Here is a 22391-nt window from a genome sequence, read left to right on the forward strand (position 1 = left end):
CATAGATACAATGCTAATTCTGCTACCTATTCAAAATTTCAACTAAATCGGAACAAAAAATTGGCCTCTGTGGGCAAATAAGTGTAAATCGATCGAAAGCTATATATGGGAGCTATATCTAAATCTGAACCGATTTGGCTGATATTTTGCAAGTTTTTCGAGACTCATAAAATATTCGGATGTACGGAATTTGAGGAAGATCGGTTGATATACACGCCAATTTTGACCAGATCGGTGAAAAATATATATGGCAGCTATATCTAAATCTGAACCGATTTTTTCCAAAATAATAGGGATCGTCTTTGAGCCGAAACAGGACCCTATTCCAAATTTTAGGACAATCGGACTAAAACTTCGAGCTGTACTTTGCACACAAAAATACATCAACAGACAGACAGACAGACGGACATCGCTAAATCGACTCAGAATTTAATTCTAAGCCGATCCGTATACTAAAAGGTTGGTCTATGATTACTCCTTCTTGGCGTTACATACAAATGCACAAACTTATTATACCCTGTACCACAGTAGTGGTGAAGGTATAAAAACGCTTATAAGAAACATGTGTGTATTTAAAGTAAATCGTTTTTGAACGCTTTCTTGCTTTGTAGTCAATATTCAAAAAGTCAACAAAGGCGATTTCATTAATTTTGAAAATTTTTTCAGGTTGACCTTAGTCAAACAACATTTTTTCATGTAAATATATATAGTTTTAAGCCAAATCTTAACTATAACTTAACTATATGGACAAAATGATTTCATTGAAAAGTTGATAGACTTTTGGACAAGGAAAAAAATAGCAGAGATTTTTTTAATATATTCATATTACAAAACAAAATTCTTATTTAATACATTATTTTTAATATATTTTTCTGACTTTTCATCCATTATCTACCGTAGTAGTATGAGCTTATTTTTATACCCTTCACCACTACTGTGGTACAGGGTATAATAAGTTTGTGCATTTGTATGTAACGCCAAGAAGGAGTAATCATAGACCAACCTTTTAGTATACGGATCGGCTTAGAATTAAATTCTGAGTCGATTTAGCGATGTCCGTCTGTCTGTCTGTCTGTCCGTCTGTCTGTCCGTCTGTCTGTCCGTCTGTCTGTCCGTCTGTCTGTCTGTCTGTTGATGTATTTTTGTGTGCAAAGTACAGCTCGCAGTTTTAGTCCGATTGTTCTAAAATTTGGTATAGGGTCCTGTTTCGGCTCAAAGACGATCCCTATTGATTTTGGAAAAAATCGGTTCAGATTTAGATATAGCTGCCATATATATTTTTCACCGATCTGGTCATAATTGGCGTGTATATCAACCGATCTTCCTCAAATTCCGTACATCCGAATATTTTATGAGTCTCGAAAAACTTGCAAAATATCAGCAAAATCGGTTCAGATTTAGATATAGCTCCCATATATAGCTTTCGCCCGATTTACACTCATTTGACCACAGAGGCCAATTTTTTGCTCCGATTTAGTTGAAATTTTGCATAGGGAGTAGAATTAGCGTTGTAACTATGCGTGCCAAATTTGCTTGAAATCGGTTCAGATTTGGATATATCTCCTATATAAAGCTTTCGCCCGATTTACACTCATATGACCACAGAGGCCAATTTTTAACTCCGATTTAGTTGAAATTTTGCACAGGGAGTAGAATTAGCATTGTAGCTATGCGTGCCAAATTTGGTTGAAATCGGTTCAGATTTAGATATAGCTCCCATATATATGTTTTTCTGATTTCGACAAATATGGTCAAAATACCAACATTTTCCTTGTAAAATCGCCACTGCTTAGTCGAAAAGTTGTAAAAATGACTCTAATTTTCCTAAACTTCTAATACATATATATCGAGCGATAAATCATAAATAAACTTTTTCGAAGTTTCCTTAAAATTGCTTCAGATTTAAACGTTTCCCATATTTTTTTTACTAACATTGTGTTCCACCCTAGTGCATTAGTCGACTTAAATTTTGAGTCTATAGATTTTGTAGAAGTCTATCAAATTCTTCCAGATCGAGTGATATTTAAATGTATGTATTTGGGACAAACCTTTATATATAGCCCCCAACACATTTGACGGATATCATATGGTATCGAAAATTTAGATCTACAAAGTGGTGCAGGGTATAATATAGTCGGCCCCGCCCGACTTTAGACTTTCCTTACTGGTTTAAAAATAATTTCATATAGGAAAAATCGATTATAAGAAAAAAGTGTGTATTTTTTAGTTTACTTTATTTTTATTATTTTATTTTAATGTGAATGAAGTCATTATATATTTTTACATTTTTATTAAAGTTATTTTAAAACGTATACTCCCATCACCATTCTATATGCTGGGTACAAAAAAATTATTTCTTATATGCAATTATTGCCTATGAGAAAAAAAACGCATATAACAAGAACAGTCTTTTTCTGGCTGTCTTTTATTTGCTGTCTACTGTATTCGCTTTCCTAATAATGGCTGATGACTCATATTACCCAACAAACCAAACCTCATATTTAAAATCAAACTATTTGCCTTGGGAACTAATATTTACAATGCACACTGGTACATTGCAGTAATGCATTTTGTATTGACATTGAACGATCACTATTGGTGTGTGCGTGTGTCTTCACTTAAGGGTTACGTGATCGCTTGTATATCACATCACAAGCATCTACCTTTGCTACATTCATCCTTTCCCTTAAGATATTTTACATCCATGGTTAAATATAATTTGTTGAGTTATTTACAGCCTGTAAAAAATTCCCATTTTACTTGTATGTAAGGCTTGCTTATAATATTCACGTAGTGCTTGTCTAGATCACTCTGGCTTCTCTTCAGTTGTCGAATAAATCTTTCGCCTTTTACTAAAGATTTCCGTGGAGAGGAGCACTCTAATGAGTCTAAAATAATTTTTTGCAGGCCTACGACTCTACGGTTGCGGGCCATTATTGATCAATTTGAATTATTGTTATGATTATAAGGAAAATTATTAACGAGAACAAAAATTTCTATTTTATCCAGCTGATTGATACTTTAGACAGCATCAGGGATGGAAGATACCATTTTTAAGAAAGTCAAATAGAGGTATTTTTTTAGCGAAAAATTACATTTCACTAAATTTCAACAAAAATTTCATTGGAAGATTATTGTTAAGAGCTCCTTTAGACTGAATTTTGCAGAAAATAAAATTTTGTTTGTCAACTCCTCAATTTTAAATATATTTTTTAGTTTTTATATCCGCGTACAAAGCCTACCGTAGAATTGTAATCATGGTGGCCACAGTTGAACTTCATGGTAATTCATAAATTTTCTGTAGCTATATAAAAATACACTTTTGACAAAATTTTCTATAGAAAAAAAAAATTGACAAAATTTTCTCACGAAATAAAGTTTTGACAAACTTTTCTATAGAAAATAAAATTTTGACAAAATTTTCTGCCGAAATAAAATTTTGACAAAATTTCCTACCGAAATAAAATTTTGACAAAATTTCCTACCGAAATAAAATTTTGACAAAATTTTCCATCGAAATAAAATTTTGGCAACATTTCTTTGGAAATCAAATTATGAAAAAATTTTCTAAAGAAAAAAAAATTGACAAAATTTTCTATAGAAATAAAATTTTACACAATTTCTACCGAAATAAAATTTTAACAAAATTTTTTATAGATATACAATTTTGACAAAATTTTCTATAGAAATAAAATTTCAACAAAATTTTGTATAGAAATAAAATGTTGACAAAATTGTCTATAGAAAAACATGTTGACAAAATTTTCTATAGAAATAAAATTTTGACAAAATTTTCTATAGAAATAAAATTTTGCAAAAATTTTCTATAGATATAAAATTTTGCCAAAATTTTCTATAGAAATAAAATTTTAACAAAATTTTCTTTAGAAATAAAATTTTGGCAACATTTCTTTGGAAATCAAATTATGAAAAAATTTTCTAAAGAAAAAAAAAAAAAAATGCCAAAATTTTCTATAGAAATAAAATTTTACACAATTTTCTACCGAAATAAAATGTTAACAAAATTTTTTATAGATATACAATTTTGACAAAATTTTCTACAGAAATCAAATTTTGACAAAATTTTGTATAGAAATAAAATGTTGCCAAAATTGTCTATAGAAAAACATGTTGACAAAATTTTCTATAGAAATAAAATTTTGACAAAATTTTCTATAGAAATAAAATTTTGCAAAAATTTTCTATAGAAATAAAATTTTGCCAAAATTTTCTATAGAAATAAAATTTTAACAAAATTTTCTTTAGAAATAAAATTTTGGCAACATTTCTTTGGAAACCAAATTATGAAAAAATTTTCTAAAGAAAAAAAAAAATTGACAAAATTTTCTATAGAAATAAAATTTTACACAATTTTCTACCGAAATAAAATTTTTTATAGATATACAATTTTGACAAAATTTTCTATAAAAAAAAAAATTGACAAAATTTTCTATAGAAATAAAATTTTGACAAAAGTTTCTACAGAAATAAAATTTTGACAAAATTTTCTATAGAAATAAAATTTTGACAAAATTTTCTATAGATATAAAATTTTGACAAAATTTTCTATAGAAATAAAATTTAGACAAAATTTTCTATGGAAATAAAATTTTGACAAAATTTTCTATAGAAATAAAATTTTGACAAAATTTTCTACAAAAATAAAATTTTGACAATATTTTCTATAAAAATAAAATTTTGACAAAATTTTCTATAGAAATAAAATTTTGACAAAATTTTCTATAGATATAAACTTTTGACAAAATTTTCTATAGAAATAAAATTTAGACAAAATTTTCTACAGAAATAAAATTTTGACAAAATTTTCTATAGAAATAAAATTTTGAAAAAATTTTCTATACATATAAAATTTTGACAAAATTTTCTATAGAAATAAAATTTAGACAAAATTTTCTATGGAAATTAAATTTTGTCAAAATTTTATTTCTATAGAAAATTTTGTCAAAATTGTATTTATAGAAAATTTTGTCAAAATTTTATTTCTATAGAAAATTTTGTCAAAATTTTCTATAAATACAATTCTGACAAAATTTTCTATAGAAATAAAATTTTGACAAAATTGTGTATAAAAAAACATTTTGACAAAATTTTTTATAGAAATAAAATTTTGACAAAATTTTCTATAGATATAAAATTTTGACAAAATTTTCTATAGAAATAAAATTTAGACAAAATTTTCTATGGAAATTAAATTTTGACAAAATTTTCTATAGAAATAAAATTTTCTACCGAAATAAAATTTTGACAAAATTTTCTATAAAAATAAAATTTTTACAAAATTTTCTATAGAAATAAAATTTTGACAAAATTTTATATAGAAATAAAATTGCGTCAAAATTTTCTACCGAAATAATATTTTGACAAAATTTTCTATAGAAATGCAATTTTGACAAAATTTTCTTTATAAATAAAATTTTGACAAAATTTTCTATAGAAATAAAATTTTCTACCGAAACAAAATTTTGACAAAATTTTCTATGCACAGTGGTTCCAAATCGCTTTTTATTTTGGAAATAATTCTGTAACTTTTGAACGGATAAAGATATCAACATAATCACCAAATTTGGCTTCGGGGCCATATAAAATACTGGCCAAATCCGGTATTGCTGCAGAAACCACAGTTTTGCTTAGATTTGCTTGAAATTTTGCACGACGAGTCTAATTAATAGTATAGTCAAGTGTGCAAAATTTGGTGGAAATCGGTTCAGATTTAGATACTCCCTTATATATATATTTTCGGAATACACTTACATGGCCATCAGAAACAACATTTTCACCCCGAGACCCCAGTTTTACTCCGATTTACTTGAAATTTTGCACAGGTTAACATTCTAGCTACGCATGCCGAGGTTGGTTGAAATCGGGTCAGATTTAAATGTAGCCCCCATATATATCTTACGCCCGATATGGACATATATGACTCTAGAAGCCAGATGTTTTCTCTGATTTGCTTCAAATTTTGCACAAGAAGTATATTTGATAGTATCGTCAAGTGTGCCAGGTTTGATTTAAATCGGTTCAGATTCAGTTATAGTCCCCATATAAGTGTACATTTGCAAAAAATTTCTATAGAAATACAATTTTGACAAAATTTTCTATAAATACAATTTTGACAAAATTTTCAATCGAAATAAAATTTTGACAAAATTTTCTATAGAATTAAAATTTTGACAAAATTTTCTACCGAAATAAAATTTTGACAAAATTTTCTACCGAAATAAAATTTTGACAAAATTTTCTACCGAAATAAAATTTTGACAAAATTTTCTACCGAAATAAAATTTTGACAAAATTTTTTATAGAAATACAATTTTGACAAAATTTTCTTTAGAAATAAAATTTTGAAAAAATTTTCTATAGAAATAAAATTTTCTACCGAAATAAAATTTTGACAAAATTTTCTATAGAAATAAAATTTTGACTAAATTTTCTATAAAAATAAAATTTTGACAACATTTTTTATAGCAAAAAAAATTTGACAAATTTTTTTATAGAAATAATATAAATTTTTTATAGAATAAGTTTGAAAAATTGGCTATATAAATAAAATTTTACCAAAATTTTCTATAGAAATAAAATGTTAACAAGATTTTCTACAGAAATAAAATTTTGAGATACAATTTTGATACAATTCTCTATAGAAAATTTTTTATCGAAAATTTTGTTCAAGTTAGTTATTTTCAATAAATTATATCTTAAATAATATTTTTGTTTTTTGTGAACATTAAATGTAATTTAATTTTTATACCCTCCACCATAGGATGGGGGTATATTAGCTTTGTCATTCCGTTTGTAACACATCGAAATATTGCTCTAAGACCCCATAAAGTATATATATTCTGGGTCGTGGTGAAATTCTGAGTCGATCTGAGCATGTCCGTCCGTCCGTCCGTCCGTCCGTCTGTTGAAATCACGCTAACTTCCGAACGAAACAAGCTATCGACTTGAAACTTGGCACAAATAGTTGTTATTGATGTAGGTCGGATGGTATTGCAAATGGGCCATATAGGTCCACTTTTACATATAGCCCCCATATAAACGGACCCCCAAATTTGGCTTGCCGATCCTCTAAGAGAAGCAAATTTCATCCGATCCGGCTGAAATTTGGTACATGGTGCTGGTATATGGTCTCTAACAACCATGCAAAAATTGGTCCACATCGGTCAATTATTATATATAGGCCCCATATAAACCGACCCCCCGATTTGGCTTGCAGATCCTCTAAGAGAAGCAAATTTTATCCGATCCGGCTGAAATCTGGTACACGGTGTTAGTATATGGTCTCTAACAACCATGCAAAAATTGGTCCACATCGGTCCATAATTATATACAGCCCCCATATAAACCGATCCCCAGATTTGACCTCCGGAGCCTCGTGGAAGACCAAAATTCAACCGATTCGGTTGAAATTTGGTATGTGGTGTTAATATAAGGCCTTAAGCACCCATGCAAAAATTGGTCGAAATCGGTCCATAATTATATATAGCCCCCATATAAACCGATCCTCAGATTTGACCTCCGGAAGAGCAAAATTCATTCGATTCGGTTGAAATTTGGTACGTGATGTTAGTACATGATATTTAACAACCATGCCAAAAGTGGTCCATATCAGTCCATAATCATATATAGCCCCCATATAAACCGATCCCGAGATTTGGTTTTGGAGCCACTTGGAGGAGCAAATTTCATCCGAGTCAGTTGAAATTTGGTACATTGTGCTAGTATATGGCCTTTAACAACCATGTCTAACTAGATCCATATCGGTCTATAGATATATATACCTCAGATAAATCGATCCCCAATCACACAAAAATTGGTCCATATCAAGTCCATAATTGTATATAGCCCCCACATAAGCGACCCCTATATTTCAATTCTGGCTCTCTACGTATCGCGCAAAAAGTCCATATCGATTCGAAATTATTTGTAGACTTACCTATACATAACTTTTTTGTCTAATATATACCACGTATGGACTAACTCACAATTTTGAAAACGATGTTAAGAAGTTTTAAGATACCACAACCCAAGTAATTTGATTGTGGATGACAGTCTATCGTAGATGTTTCTACGCAATCCATGGTGGAGTGTACATAAGATTCGGTCTGGTCGAACTTACGGCCGTATATACTTGTTTTCAGTTATATTTTCCCCGCATTTGTTCATTTTCTACCAATATCACAAACATTTAAATTGACGTTTTAACGCTGTGTCTTCAATGGAATTTGTGGCTGAATGCGTTAAGGCTTTCTGTTATGCTGCCAGTAAACCCAGGTTCAAAACCTGGTCGGAGCGAAAAAGTTTTTTTTTTAGAACTGTCTCTCTAGCATGTCTATTTGAACTGGTTAATTGATGGGTTGAAAGCAACCGGTTAAAGGATTGGTTTGTACGTATCTATGTGGGGGTAAATTGACCCTTCCTATGACAACCCCATGTTAAGTTCACCGGTCACCTAACCAGTTATATGACCTGTACCGGCTATAAAGGACAGGTGAAACGACCGGTTTGGGACCAGTCCCAAGAACTGAAGGGACATTATTCTTCACATTCAAACATGCAATTGTTCCATATGCGAGATCCTTTATTTTTATCCCTTACACCATAGGTTAGGGGGTATAATAATTTTGTAAATTTTGTCTAATTAATGAAGTATTTCTAATAGCTTTCAGTTTAGGAGATTTTTACTGAATCAAATAAATGTTATTATTTTACACAAAAATGTAACCTAATGGAAATAAATAACAAGGGGATCATTTAAAAGGCGGTATATTCTTAATTAGAATTTTATACTTTTAGAGGTAAAGAGATAATTAAAAAGTAAATTTAAATGTCTTCCCAACCGACAATGTATATATGTGGAAATTCTTGAAAAGTTTATCGATTGGGTTGTACTACTTTTACACATAAACATGCCAAGGGTAAATGATTGTGTCCATCCGACACATTTTACCTACATTGCTCACTCAAACGAAATCTTCAAAGTTTTGTATCATTCATTCACACAAGGGTTGCTTTATTGGTCGTACATCACCAGCACATACCTCTAACATATATCCATTCCCAAGAGAAATGTTACATTCAGTGTTAAATGAAATTTGCTTCATACTTTCAAGCCTTTGAAAATTCCCATCTACCTGAATGTAAGACTTGCTTTTAATGTTCAAGTAATGATCGGCAAAATCACTCTGGCTTCTCTTCAGTTGTCGAATAAATCTTTCGCCTTTTACTAAAGATTTCCGTGGAGAGGAGCACTCTAATGAGTCTAAAATAATTTTTTGTTAGGCCTGCGACTCTATGGTTGTGGGCCACATATAATCAATTTCAAATACTTTGTAGGGTATGAAGAAAGAGGGAGAGGGTGAGCTGCTTACTGAAAAGCAGTGTGACCAGATTCAAGAAAGAGTATAAATCAGGGATGGAAAATACAAGTTTTAAGAAAGTACAAAAAAGGTACTTTTTGAGCGAGAAGTACTTTTCACTAAATTTTAACAAAAATTCCATTGGAAGATTATTGTCAAGAGCTCCCTTAAATTGAATTTTAAAGAAAATAATATTTTGTAAATTTTAAATATTTTCTTTTTTAGTCTTTTATTCGCAATACAAAGATTACCGTAGTAAACAATTTTCTAATGAAATAAAATTTTGACAAAATTTTACAATGAAATAAAATTTTGACAAAATTTCTTATAGACATAAAATTTTGACAAAATTTCTTATAGACATAAAATTTTGACAAAATTTTCTATAGAAATAAAATTTTGACAAAACTTCCTATAGAAACAAGAGATTGACAAAATTTTCTATAGAAATAAAATTTTGACAAAATTTTCTTTATTTTTGCATAATAAAAATTTTTGTTAAATTTTCCCCCAAATGTTGGTAGATTACTTTTGTCTCAAGTAATGTTTTCCACTATTTTAGAACGCGATCGATAACTTCTTATCTGGATAGTGTTCGTGTGGTAGCGTAATATAGAATCACGTGCTTTTTCGACTAAAATACTGTTGAAATTCAAGCAAATCGTATTTGTGACTATGGCTTTTACAATATCGAGATTTTCTTCCCGCATGAACTTGTCTGTTTTGCCGTATTTGTAAAAGACTATTAGCAAATAAGTTTGTTAAAGACTTTCTCAAAATATTAAAATATTTTGTCAAAACTATTGTACCATATATCTGATATCGGGTCAAAAATGTCTACACAAAAAGTACTAAATCATTCGCAGGGGTACTACGGTACTGACCAGGGTGAAAAAGTATTGAAAAAAGTACTATAGTACTGAATTGTCCATCCCTGGTATAAATTGGCATTTATGATTTGTATACCCTACGCCACACTGTGGAACAGGGTATTATAAGTTAGTGCATGTGTTTGCAACACCCAGAAGGAGACGAGATAGACACATGGTGTCTTTGGCAAAAATGCTCAGGGTGGGCTCCTGAGTCGATATAGCCATGTCCGTCTGTCCGTGAACACATTTTGTAATCAAAGTCTAGGTCGCAGTTTTAGTCCAATCGACTTCAAATTTGGCACAAGTATGTGTTTTGGCTCAGAATAGAATCCTATTGATTTTGGAAGAAATCGGTTCCGATTTAGATATAGCTCCCATATATATAATAGGTTGGCTGATAAGTCCCCGGTCTAACAAAGAAAAACACATTTTCTTTTGTCAAAATTCGTTTTTATTATTCAACATAGTTCCCTTCAAGAGCGATACAACGGTTATAACGACCTTCCAATTTTTTGATACCATTTTGTCCTTCGGTTTTGTCTCAAAATAGGCCTCAGTTTCGGCGATCACCTCTTCATTGCAGCAAAATTTTTTCCCTGCGAGCATCCTTTTGAGGTCTGAGAACAAGAAAAAGTCGCTGGGGGCCAGATCTGGAGAATACGGTGGGTGGGGAAGCAATTCGAATTCATGAATTTTTGCCATCGTTCTCAATGACTTGTGGCACGGTGCGTTGTCTTGGTGGAACAACACTTTTTATACCCTCCACCATAGGATGGGGGTATATTAACGTTGTCATTCCGTTTATAACACATCGAAATATTGCTCTAAGACCCCATAAAGTATATATATTCTGGGTCGGCGTGAAGTTCTGAGTCGATCAGAGCATGTCCGCCCGTCCGTCTGTTGAAATCACGCTAACTTCCGAACGAAACAAGCTATCGGCTTGAAACTTCGGTCCACTTTTACGTATAGCCCCCATATAAACGGACCCCCAAATTTGGCTTGCGATTGCTCTAAGAGAAGCAAATTTCATTCGATCCGGCTGAAATTTGGTACATGGTGTTAGCATATGGTCTCTAACAATCGTGCAAAAATTGGTCCATATCGGTCCATAATTACATAAAGCCCCCATATAAACCGATCCCCCGATTTGGCTTGCGGAGCCTCTAAGAGAAGCAAATTTCATCCGATCCGGCTGAAATTTGGTATGTGGTGTTAGTATATGGTCTCTAATGACCATGGTCCACATCGGCCCATAATTATATATAGCCCCCATATAAACCGATCCCCAGATTTGACCTCCGGAGCCTCTTAGAGGAGCAAAAGTCATCCGATCCGACTGAAATTTGGTACGTGGTGTAAGTATATTGTCTCTAACAATCATGCCAAAATTGGTCCATATCGGTCCATAATTATATATAGCCCCCATATGAGCCGATCCCCAGATTTGACCTCCGGAGCCTCTTAGAGGAGCAAAATTCATCCCATCCGGTTGAAATTTGGTACGTGGTGTTAGTATATGGTATCTAACAACCATGCAAGAATTGGTCCATATCGGTCCATAATTATATATAGCCCCCATATAAATCGATCCCCAGATTTGTCCTCCGGAGCCTCTTGGAGGAGCTAAATTCATCCGATCCGGTTGAAATTTGGAACATGGTGTTAGAATGTGGTCTCTAACAAACACGCAAAAATTGGTTCATAACGGTCCATAATTATATATAGCCCCCATATAAATCGATCCCCAGATTTGATCTCCGGAGGCTCTTGGAGGAGCAAAATTCATCCGATCCGATTGAAATTTGCAACGTGGTTTTAGTATAAGGCCGCTAATAACCATGCCAAAATTGGTCCATATCGGTCTATAGTTATATATAGCCGATCCCCAATCACACAAAAATTGGTCCATATCGGTTCATAATCATATTTGCCACTCGAGCCAAAAATAATCTACCAAAATTTTATTTTTATAAAAAATATTGTCAAAATGTTATTTCTATAGAAAATTTTGTCAAAATTTTATTTCTATAGAAACTTTAAATTTAATTATATACGTATTTAATCGGCCTTTTGTAGTTTAATATATACCACGTATGGACTATGTGGTATATATTACGGTGTTAGGAAGTTTTAAGATACCTTGCCATCGGCAAGAGTTATCGCAATCCAAATAATTCGATTGTGGATGACAGTCTTCAGTAGAAGTTCTACGCAACCCATGGTGGAGGGTACATAAGCTTCGGCCTGGCCGAACGTACGGCCGTATATACTTGTTTCTTCTTCATATGGGGCCGTTTTGCCGCGATTTCGACCTTCAATAACCATATAATAGTCACTGTTGATGGTTTTTCCCTTCTCAAGATAATCGATAAAAATTATTCCATGCGCATCCCAAAAAACAGAGGCCATTAGTTTGCCAGCGGACTTTTGAGCCTTTCCACGCTTCGGAGACAGTTCACCGGTCGCTGTCGATTGGACTCAGGAGTGTAGTGATGGAGCCATGTTTCATCCATTGTCACATATCAACGGAAAAACTCGGGTGTATTACGAGTTAAAAGCTGCAAACACCGCTCAGAATCATCAACACGTTGTTGTTTTTGGTCAAATGTGAGCTCGCGCGGCACCCATTTTGCACAGAGCTTCCGCATATCCAAATATTGATGGATGATATGACCAACACGTTCCTTTGATATCTTTAAGGCCTCTGCTATTTCGATCATCTTCATTTTACGGTCATTCAAAATCATTTTGTGGATTTTGTTGATGTTTTGTCGGTAACCACCTCTTTCGGGCGTCCACTGCGTTCACCGTCCTCCGTGCTCATTTTACCACCCTTGAATTTTGCATACTAATCAATTATTGTTGATTTCCCTGGGACAGAGTCCGGAAACTCATTATCAAGCCAAGTTTTTGCTTCCACCGTATTTTTTCCCTTCAGAAAACAGTATTTTATCAAAACACGAAATTCCTTTTTTTCCCCATTTTTTTCACAATAACAAAAGTTGCTTCACAAAAGACGCTCTATCTCACAAACTAAAGGGTGATTTGTTAAGAGCTTGATAACTTTTTTTTTTTAAAAAACGCATAAAATTTGCAAAATCTCATCGGTTCTTTATTTGAAACGTTAGATTGGTCCATGACATTTACTTTTTGAAGATAATTTCATTTAAATGTTGACCGCGGCTGCGTCTAAGGTGGTCCATTCGGAAAGTCCAATTTTGGGCAACTTTTTCGAGCATTTCGGCCGGAATAGCCCGAATTTCTTCGGAAATGTTGTCTTCCAAAGCTGGAATAGTTGCTGGCTTATTTCTGTAGACTTTAGACTTGACGTAGCCCCACAAAAAATAGTCTAAAGGCGTCAAATCGCATGATCTTGGTGGCCAACTTACCGGTCCATTTCTTGAGATGAATTGTTCTCCGAAGTTTTCCCTCAAAATGGCCATAGAATCGCGAGCTGTGTGGCATGTAGCGCCATCTTGTTGAAACCACATGTCAACCAAGTTCAGTTCTTCCATTTTTGGCAACAAAAAGTTTGTTAGCATCGAACGATAGCGATCGCCATTCACCGTAACGTTGCGTCCAACAGCATCTTTGAAAAAATACGGTCCAATGATTCCACCAGCGTACAAACCACACCAAACAGTGCATTTTTCGGGATGCATGGGCAGTTCTTGAACGGCTTCTGGTTGCTCTTCACTCCAAATGCGGCAATTTTGCTTATTTACGTAGCCATTCAACCAGAAATGAGCCTCATCGCTGAACAAAATTTGTCGATAAAAAGCGGATTTTCTGCCAACTTTTCTAGGGCCCATTCACTGAAAATTCGACGTTGTGGCAGATCGTTCGGCTATTCATGATGAAATGTCAAAGCATACTGAGCATCTTTCTCTTTGACACCATGTCTGAAATCCCACGTGATCTGTCAAATACTAATGCATGAAAATCCTAACCTCAAAAGAATCACCCTTTAATTGACTTACAGTCGTTAAATTTTGACACGAATCATTTGAAGGTTGGTACTATATACAAATAATATGCATTTAATACTAGCGACGCCATCTATGTGTCAGACCGGGGACTTATCAGCCAACCTGTTATATTTCGCCCGTTATGGACTTATGGCCCCAGAAGCCCTAATTTGCTTAAAATTTTGCTCAAGAAGAACAATTAGTACTATAGTCAAGAGTGCCAAATTTTATTGAAGTCGGTTCAGATTTAGATATAGCTCCCATATATATCTTTCGCCCGATATGGACTTATATGACCCCAGAAGCCAGAGTTTTGGCCCAATTTGGTTGAAATTTTGCACTAGGAGTACAAATAGTAATATAGTCATGTGTGCCAAATTTGATTGAAATCAGTTCAGATTTAGATATAGCTCCCATATATATCTTTCGCCCGATATGAACTAATATGGTCCTAAAAGCCAGAGTTTTGGCCCAATTTGGTTAAAATTTTGCACAGGGAGTACATATAGCATTGTAGCTATGCGTGCCAAATTTGAAATCGGTTCAGATTTAGATATAGCTCCCATATATATGTTTTTCCGATTTCGACAAAAATAGTCAAAATACCAACAATTTCCTTGTAAAATCGCCACTGCTTAGTCGAATAGGTGTAAAAATGGCTCTAATTTTCTTAAACTTCTAATACATATATATCGAGCGATAAATCATAAATAAACTTTTGCGAAATTTCCTTTAAATTTTGAGTCTATAGATTTTGTAGAAATCTATCAAATTCTGTCCAGATCGAATGATATTTAAATGTATGTATTTGGGACAAACCTTTATATATAGCCCCCAACACATTTGACGGATGTGATATGATATCGAAAATGTAGATCTACAAAGTGGTGCAGGGTATAATAAGTAGGCCCCGCCCGACTTTATACTATCCTTACTTGTTTTTTTTTTTTTTTTAATTCAATATCATGGTGGTTATGCTGGGGATTTTTTTTTTCCGAAAACGGGAATGTTCTTTCGTGGATGGGAACGAAATTTTTAAGGTGGGGATTTATTTGGTGGGAAGTTTCCATAAATTTGGACAGTTTTTTTTCGAAATCGGTATATTAAAACACTAAATTACACGAAATTCTTTTCATTTCTCCATTATTAAAAGACAGCGAATCATTAGAATTTCAAAAACAAAACTGCCCTCCTATTTATTCTCGGCATACAATAAGGTGCAAATGGAGAATTGGGGCTAGAAGCACGGCCAAGAACAATCTACCAAAATTTGAATTTTGTTTTGAAAATTTTGTCAAAATTTGACTTTTATAGAAAATTTTGTCAAAAATTTCTCTCTAAAGAAAATTTTTGTCCAAAATTTTATTTGTAAATTTGAAAATTTTACAAACAGAAAATTTTGTCAAAATTTTATTACTATAGAAAATATGTCGAAATGTTATTTCAATAAACTTTTTTTTCCAAAATTTTGATAAATTTTTATTTCTATCGAAAATTTTGTCAAAATTTTATTTCCATAGAAAATTTTGTCATAATTTTATTTCTATAGATTTTTTACATTTTATTTCTATAGAAAATTTTGTCAAAATTTTATTTCATAAGGAAATTTTGTCAAATTTTTGTTTCTGTAGAAAATTTGGTCAAAATTTTATTTCTATAGAAAATTTTGTCAAAATTTTATTTCTATAAATTTTTTTTAATTTTTTTTAGAAAATTTTGTCAAAATTTTATTTCTATAGAAAATTTTGTCAAAATTTTATTTCTACAGAAAATCCTTTGTCAAATTTTTATTTCTATAGAAAATTTTGTCAAAGTTTTATTTCTATAGAAAATTTTGTCAAAATTTTATTTCTATAGAAAATCCTTTGTCAAATTTTTATTTCTATAAAAAATTTTGTCAAATTTTTATTTCTATAGAAAATTTTGTCAAAATTTTATTTCTATAGAAAATTTTGTCAAAATTTTATTTCTATAGAAATTTTTGTCAAAATTTTATTTCTATAGAAATTTTTGTCAAAATTTTATTTCTACAGAAAATTTCGTCAAAATTTTATTTCTATAGAAAATGTGTCGAAATGTTATTTCTATACAAATTTTTTTTCCAAAATTTTGATAAATTTTTATTTCTATCGAAAATTTTGTCAAAATTTTATTTCCATAGACAATTTTGTCAAAATTTTATTTCTATAGAAAATTTTTTTTTTGAATTCTGTTTCAATAAAAAAATTTGTCAAAATTTTATTTCCATAGAAAATTTTGTCAAAATTTCATTTCTATAGAAAATCCTTTGTCAAATTTTTATTTCTATAGAATAGTTTGTCAAAATTTTATTTCTTTAGAACATTTTGTAAAAATTTTATTTCTCTAGACAATTTTGTCAAAATTTTATTTCTATAGAAAATCCTTTGTCAATCCTTCTGTCAACATGTTATTGGGGATTTTCAGGGACGAAAGCGTCCTAATCTGGGGACAAGAGACAGGAATATACTGGCAATACTATTCCTTCTTGTATTTTTGTTTAACTTTAGAATGGCCTTTAAAGCATGATTGATATTTCATAAATACTATTAGTAATATAGGAGTTTTTATGAGAAAAACTATTTGAAAACCCTCAAATTATTTCAAATCCAGGGCGAGGGTTGTACATAGTATTCTTCCATATAAAATAAGGACACCGTAATGAGTGGGATCTGTTTTTTGTTTTTTTTTTTTATTTTATTTTAAAATGTTGTGATACTTCACTTTATATTATAATATGCTATGTTACTGAAAAGATGACATATTTAGCCCACATTATTTACTTTCACTGCTTTTTGTTTTAAATCAGTTTTTCAGGAAAAGCGGACTTTAAATTACACAATTATAAAAAAATAAAAATGTACCAGCAAGTCTCTCTTTCAATAAAGACGTGAAGTATTTCATAAAATTTTGTCATTAAAGATTCTCCATTTGCTCTAATCCGTTAGGCGTTCATTCACTTTACACTTGGTGAACAAAAGCTAAAGCAAGTAGAGAAAAGGTGCATTCATCTGAGTGGAACGAAACGCAACCAACAAACTGAGGTAGGCACTATTTGTATGGTAGACGACATATCTGTCTGCATAGTAAATGCATGTTAGGGTTATCCATTTGAATTATGACTACCTTAGGTTAGGTTAGGGCTGGGGGTATACTACCTTTGTCTTTCCGCTTGTAACCCCGGTTGCCAATGTTGGTAGAATTCTATCAAAAATGGTAGATTTGTTACTGTTTGGTAGATTGGTAGAATTCTTTTTGGTAGATTTTCCAAATGTTTTGGTAGATTTTCCAAATTATTCCTATTCAACTAAGAGCTATTTCACAAATTTTCTTTAAATTTTGCAAAAATTTTCTATAGAATAAAATTTTGATAAAATTTGCTATAGAATAAAATTTTGATAAAATTTGCTATATAAATAATATTTTGACAAAATTTTTTATAGAAATAAAATTTTGACATAATTTTCTACAGAAATAAAATTTTGACAAAATCTTCTATAGAAATAAAATTTTAATAAAATTTTCTATAAAATAAATTTGTGGCAAAATTTTCTATAGGAATAAAATTTTTACAAAATTGTTTATAGAAATAAAATATTGACAAATTTTTCTATAGAAATAAAATTTTGCAAAATTTTTTTATAGAAATAAAATTTAATCAAAATTTTCTATAGAAATAAAATTTGGACACAATTTTCTATTGAAATAAAATTTTGGCAAAATTTTCTATAGAATACAGTTTTGATAAAATTTGCTATATAAATAACAGTTTGGCAAAATTTTCCATAGAAATAAAATTTTGACGAAATTTTCTATAGAAATAAAATTTTGACAAAATCTTCTATAGAAATAAATTTTTGGCAAAATTTTCTATTGAAATAAAATGTTGACAAATTTTTCTATAGAAATAAAACATTTTGTCAAAATTTTCTATAGAAATAAAATCTTGCAAAATTTTTCTATAGAAATAAAATTTTGACAAAATGTTGACTTTTTGAATAAATTTTTGATTTCATTTATATGAAATAAAATTTTGAAAATTTTTTCTATAAAATGAATGTCCATTTCAAATTTCATCTCGTCTTGGAAAAAAGAAAAAAAAACTTTGCGGAAAGCATCCGCATTTGGTCTAAAAGTACCTCCATTTTTCTGCTCATTTGGCAATCCCTAATATTGTCACACGTATATTCTTGGGTAAATAACCAGAGACACTGCATACGAAGCAAAAAGAAAACAAAAATGTTGCCTAAATGAAACACGTTCACTTAGCACGTAAATATGTGACTAACTCCCTCTTGGAATTTAAACCTGACTGCATATGGCAATACGAATTGCAAAATACAACAGAAAAATGTCGTCATTTAGCTAGTAGGGAGGTTCTAGGCTCAGTTTTCACGAAAAAATTACACTAAATAAATTTAATCTACCACCGAGATATTGAACATGAAGCGTTTATTTTAAAATGAAAAGATTGATAAAATTTCTGAAATATAATATTTTTCAGTGTTATCATATACTGGCATCGTATCCCAAATATTAACCGGATCACATGAAATTTGTTCTTTCACGTCGATAGCTTGTTTCGTTCAGAAGTTAGCGAGATTTACAAAAGGCGGAAGGAGAGCGGGACAGACGGACGGGCAAACGGAATGACAAAGCTAGTATACTACCTTTGTCATTCCTATGGGTGAGGGTGTACAAAAAGGGTGGTGCAGGGTATAAAAAGAGACAACTATGGAAATAAAGCTGGCAATGCGTGACTTAGTATTTGTCTGGTTCGAATTCAAACGTATTTATTTTTACAGAAAATAATTTTGACAACATTTTATTTCTATAGAAAATTTTGTCAAAATTTTATTTCTATAGAAAATTTTGTCAAAATTTTATTTCTATTGAAAATTTTGTCAAAATTTAGTTCTATAGAAAATTTTGTCAAAATTTATTTCTATAGAAAATTTTGTCAAAACTTATTTCTATAGAAAATTTTGTCAAAATTTTATTACCATAGAAATTTTGTCAAAATTTGAGTTTTATAAAAAATTTTGTCAAAATCTTAGTTTTATAGAAAATTTTGTCAAAATTTTATTTCTATTGAAAATTATGTCAAAATTTTATTTCTATAGAAAATTTTGTCACTGTTTTATTCTAGAGAAAATTTTGTCAAAATTTTATTTCCATAGAAATTTTGTCAAAATTTGAGTTTTATAGAAAATTTTGTCAAAATCTTAGTTTTATAGAAAATTGTGTCAAAACTTTATTTGTATAGAAAATTTGGTTAATATTTTATTTTCTATAGAAAATTTTGTCAAAAATTTATTTCTATAGAAATTTTTTTAATTTTATTTCCATAGAATAATTTTTATACATTTTATTTCTATAGAAGACTTTGTCAAAATTTTATTTCTATGAAAACTTTTGTAAAAATTTTATTTCTATAGAAACTTTCTATGCCTGCAGACAAACCTTAAGGCGGGTAGAATTAAGATCAATATGTAAATATTTTTCTGTATTAAACAATATCAATAAAAAATAAAGAGCATTTATTATAGAAAATTTTGTCAAATTTTTATTTCTAAATTTGTAACTAATTTTATCAAAATTTTATTTCTATAGAAAATTTTGTCAAAACTTAATTTCTATAGTAAATTTTGTCAAAATTTTATATCTATAGAACATTTTATCGAAATTTTAGTTTTATAGAAAATTATGTCAAAATTTTAGTTTTATAGAAATTTTGTCAAAATTTTATTTTTGTAGAAAATTTTGTAAAAATTCAGTTGTATAGACAATTTTGTTAAAATTTTATTTCCATAGAAAATTTTGTAAAAATTTTATTTCTATAGGAAATTTTGTCAAAATTTTATTTTAATAGAAAATTTTTTCAAAATTTTATTTCTATAGAAAACTTTGTCAAAATTTTATTTCTGTAGAAAATTTTTGTCACACTTTTATTTTTATAGAAAATTTTGCCACAATTTTATTTCAATAGAAAACTTTGTCAAAATTTTATTTTTATAAAAAATTTTGTCACAATCTTATTTCTTAGAAAACTTTGTAAAAATTCTATTTCTACAGAAAATTTTTGTCACAATTTTATTTTTATAGAAAATTTTGTCAAAACTTAATTTCTATAGTAAATTTTGTCAAAATTTTATATCTATTGAAAATTTTGTCAAAATTTGAATTTTATAGAAAATTTTGTCCAAATTTTAGTTTTATAGAAAATTATGTCATAATTTTAGTTTTATAGAAACTTTTGTCAAAATTTTATTTTTATAGAAAATTTTGTAAACATTTTATTTCTATAGAAAATTTTGTCAAAATTTTATTTCCATAGAACATTTTTGTCACACTTTTATTTTTATAAAAAATTTAGCCACAATTTTATTTCAATAGAAAACTTTGTCAAAATTTTATTTTTATAAAAAATTTTGTCACAATTTTATTTCTATTGAAAATTTTGTCAACATTTTATTTCTATAGAAAATTTTGTCAACATTTTATTTCTATAGAAAACTTTGTAAAAATTTTATTTCGGTAGAAAATTTTTGTCACGCTTTTATTTTTATAGAAAATTTTGCCACAATTTTATTTCTATAGAAAATTTTGTCAAAATTTTATTTCTATTGAAAATTTTGTTAAAATTTTATTTCTACAAAAAACTTTGTCACAATTTTATTTGTATAGAAAATTTGGCACAATTTTATTTCAATAGAAAATTTTGTCAAAATTGTATTTGTGTAAAAAATTTTGTCAAAATTTGATTTCAATAGAAAATTTTTAAAAAATTTAATTGCTATAGAAAATTTTGTCAATATTTTATTTCTATAGAAAATGTTGTCAAAAATTTATTTCTATAGAGAATTTTGTAAAAATTTTATTTCTATAGAAAACTTTGTCAAAATTGTATTTCTATAGAGAATTTTGTCAACATTTTATTTTTATAGAAAATTTTGTCACAGTTTTATTCTAGAGAAAATTTTGTCAAAATTTTATTTCCATAGAAATTTTGTCAAAATTTGAGTTTTATAGAAAATTTTGTCAAAATTTTATTTTTATTGAAAATTTTGTAAAAATTTTATTTCTATAGAAAATTTTGTCAAAATTTTATTTCCATAGAAAATTTTGTCAAAATTTTATTTCTGTAGAAAATTTTTGTCACACTTTTATTTTTATAGAAAATTTTGGCACAGTTTTATTCTAGAGAACATTTTGTCAAAATTTTATTTCCATAGAAATTTTGTCAAAATTTGAGTTTTATAGAAAATTTTGTCAAAATTTTATTTTTATTGAAAATTTTGTAAAAATTTTATTTCTATAGAAAATTTTGTCAAAATTTTATTTCTGTAGAAAATTTTTGTCACACTTTTATTTTTATAGAAAATTTTGCCACAATTTTATTTCAATAGAAAATTTTGTAAAAATTGTATTTCTATAGAAAATTTTGCCACAATTTTATTTCAATAGAAAATTTTGTCAAAATTTTATTTCTATAGAAAATTTTGCCAAAATTTTATTTCCATAGGAAATTTTGTCAAAATTGTATTTCTATAGAAAACTTTGTCAAAATTTTATTTTTATAGAAAATTTTGTCACAATTTTATTTCTATAGAAAATTTTTAAAAAATTTAATTGCTATAGGAAACTTTGTTAAAATTTTATTTGTATAGAAAAAATTGTCAAAATTTTATTTCTATAGAAAATTTTGTGAAAATTTTATATTTACAGAAAATTTTGTCAACATTTTATTTGTAACTAATATTGTCAAACATTTTTTTCTGTAGAAAATTTTTTCCATTATTTTTTTTTATAGAAAATTTTGTCAACATCATATTTCTATATTTCCGTAATAGTCATTGTTTTCTTGGCGTCGCTTTGTTTGTTGGGTAATTTGACCCATATGCCAGTATGAATTTGGTAACTGTTGTTTTCAGCTACCCTATATGATTGAGGACCATCGAGGACCATTTACTGAATAGTGAGAAAAACATAATAATTATGGAATAAGAGATATAATATATTTTACCATTAGTGCAAATAGATTTATCTTATATGACTAATACTAATAATATTGTTTGTTTTTTTTAGCTAAGCACATTATAATTGGGAGAAAATGGATGCTTACCATATTTATATTTTCAATTATTACG

The 22391-nt window shown here is 29.2% G+C and overlaps 2 non-coding genes across 2 annotated transcripts; both read left to right on the forward strand.

The window, feature by feature from the left end:
- The first annotated feature begins 2806 nt into the window (after positions 1-2806).
- On the forward strand, positions 2807-2926 carry LOC142237324 (U5 spliceosomal RNA). Its single transcript, XR_012722457.1, has one exon. It is a non-coding gene; the product is annotated as a U5 spliceosomal RNA (small nuclear RNA).
- Positions 2927-9201: 6275 nt separating this feature from the next.
- LOC142237325 (U5 spliceosomal RNA) lies at positions 9202-9322 on the forward strand. Its single transcript, XR_012722458.1, has one exon. It is a non-coding gene; the product is annotated as a U5 spliceosomal RNA (small nuclear RNA).
- The last annotated feature ends 13069 nt before the right edge of the window (positions 9323-22391 follow it).

This window comes from Haematobia irritans, chromosome 4, assembly GCF_050003625.1.
Source record: "Haematobia irritans isolate KBUSLIRL chromosome 4, ASM5000362v1, whole genome shotgun sequence".
In the NCBI taxonomy this organism is placed as follows: domain Eukaryota; kingdom Metazoa; phylum Arthropoda; class Insecta; order Diptera; family Muscidae; genus Haematobia; species Haematobia irritans.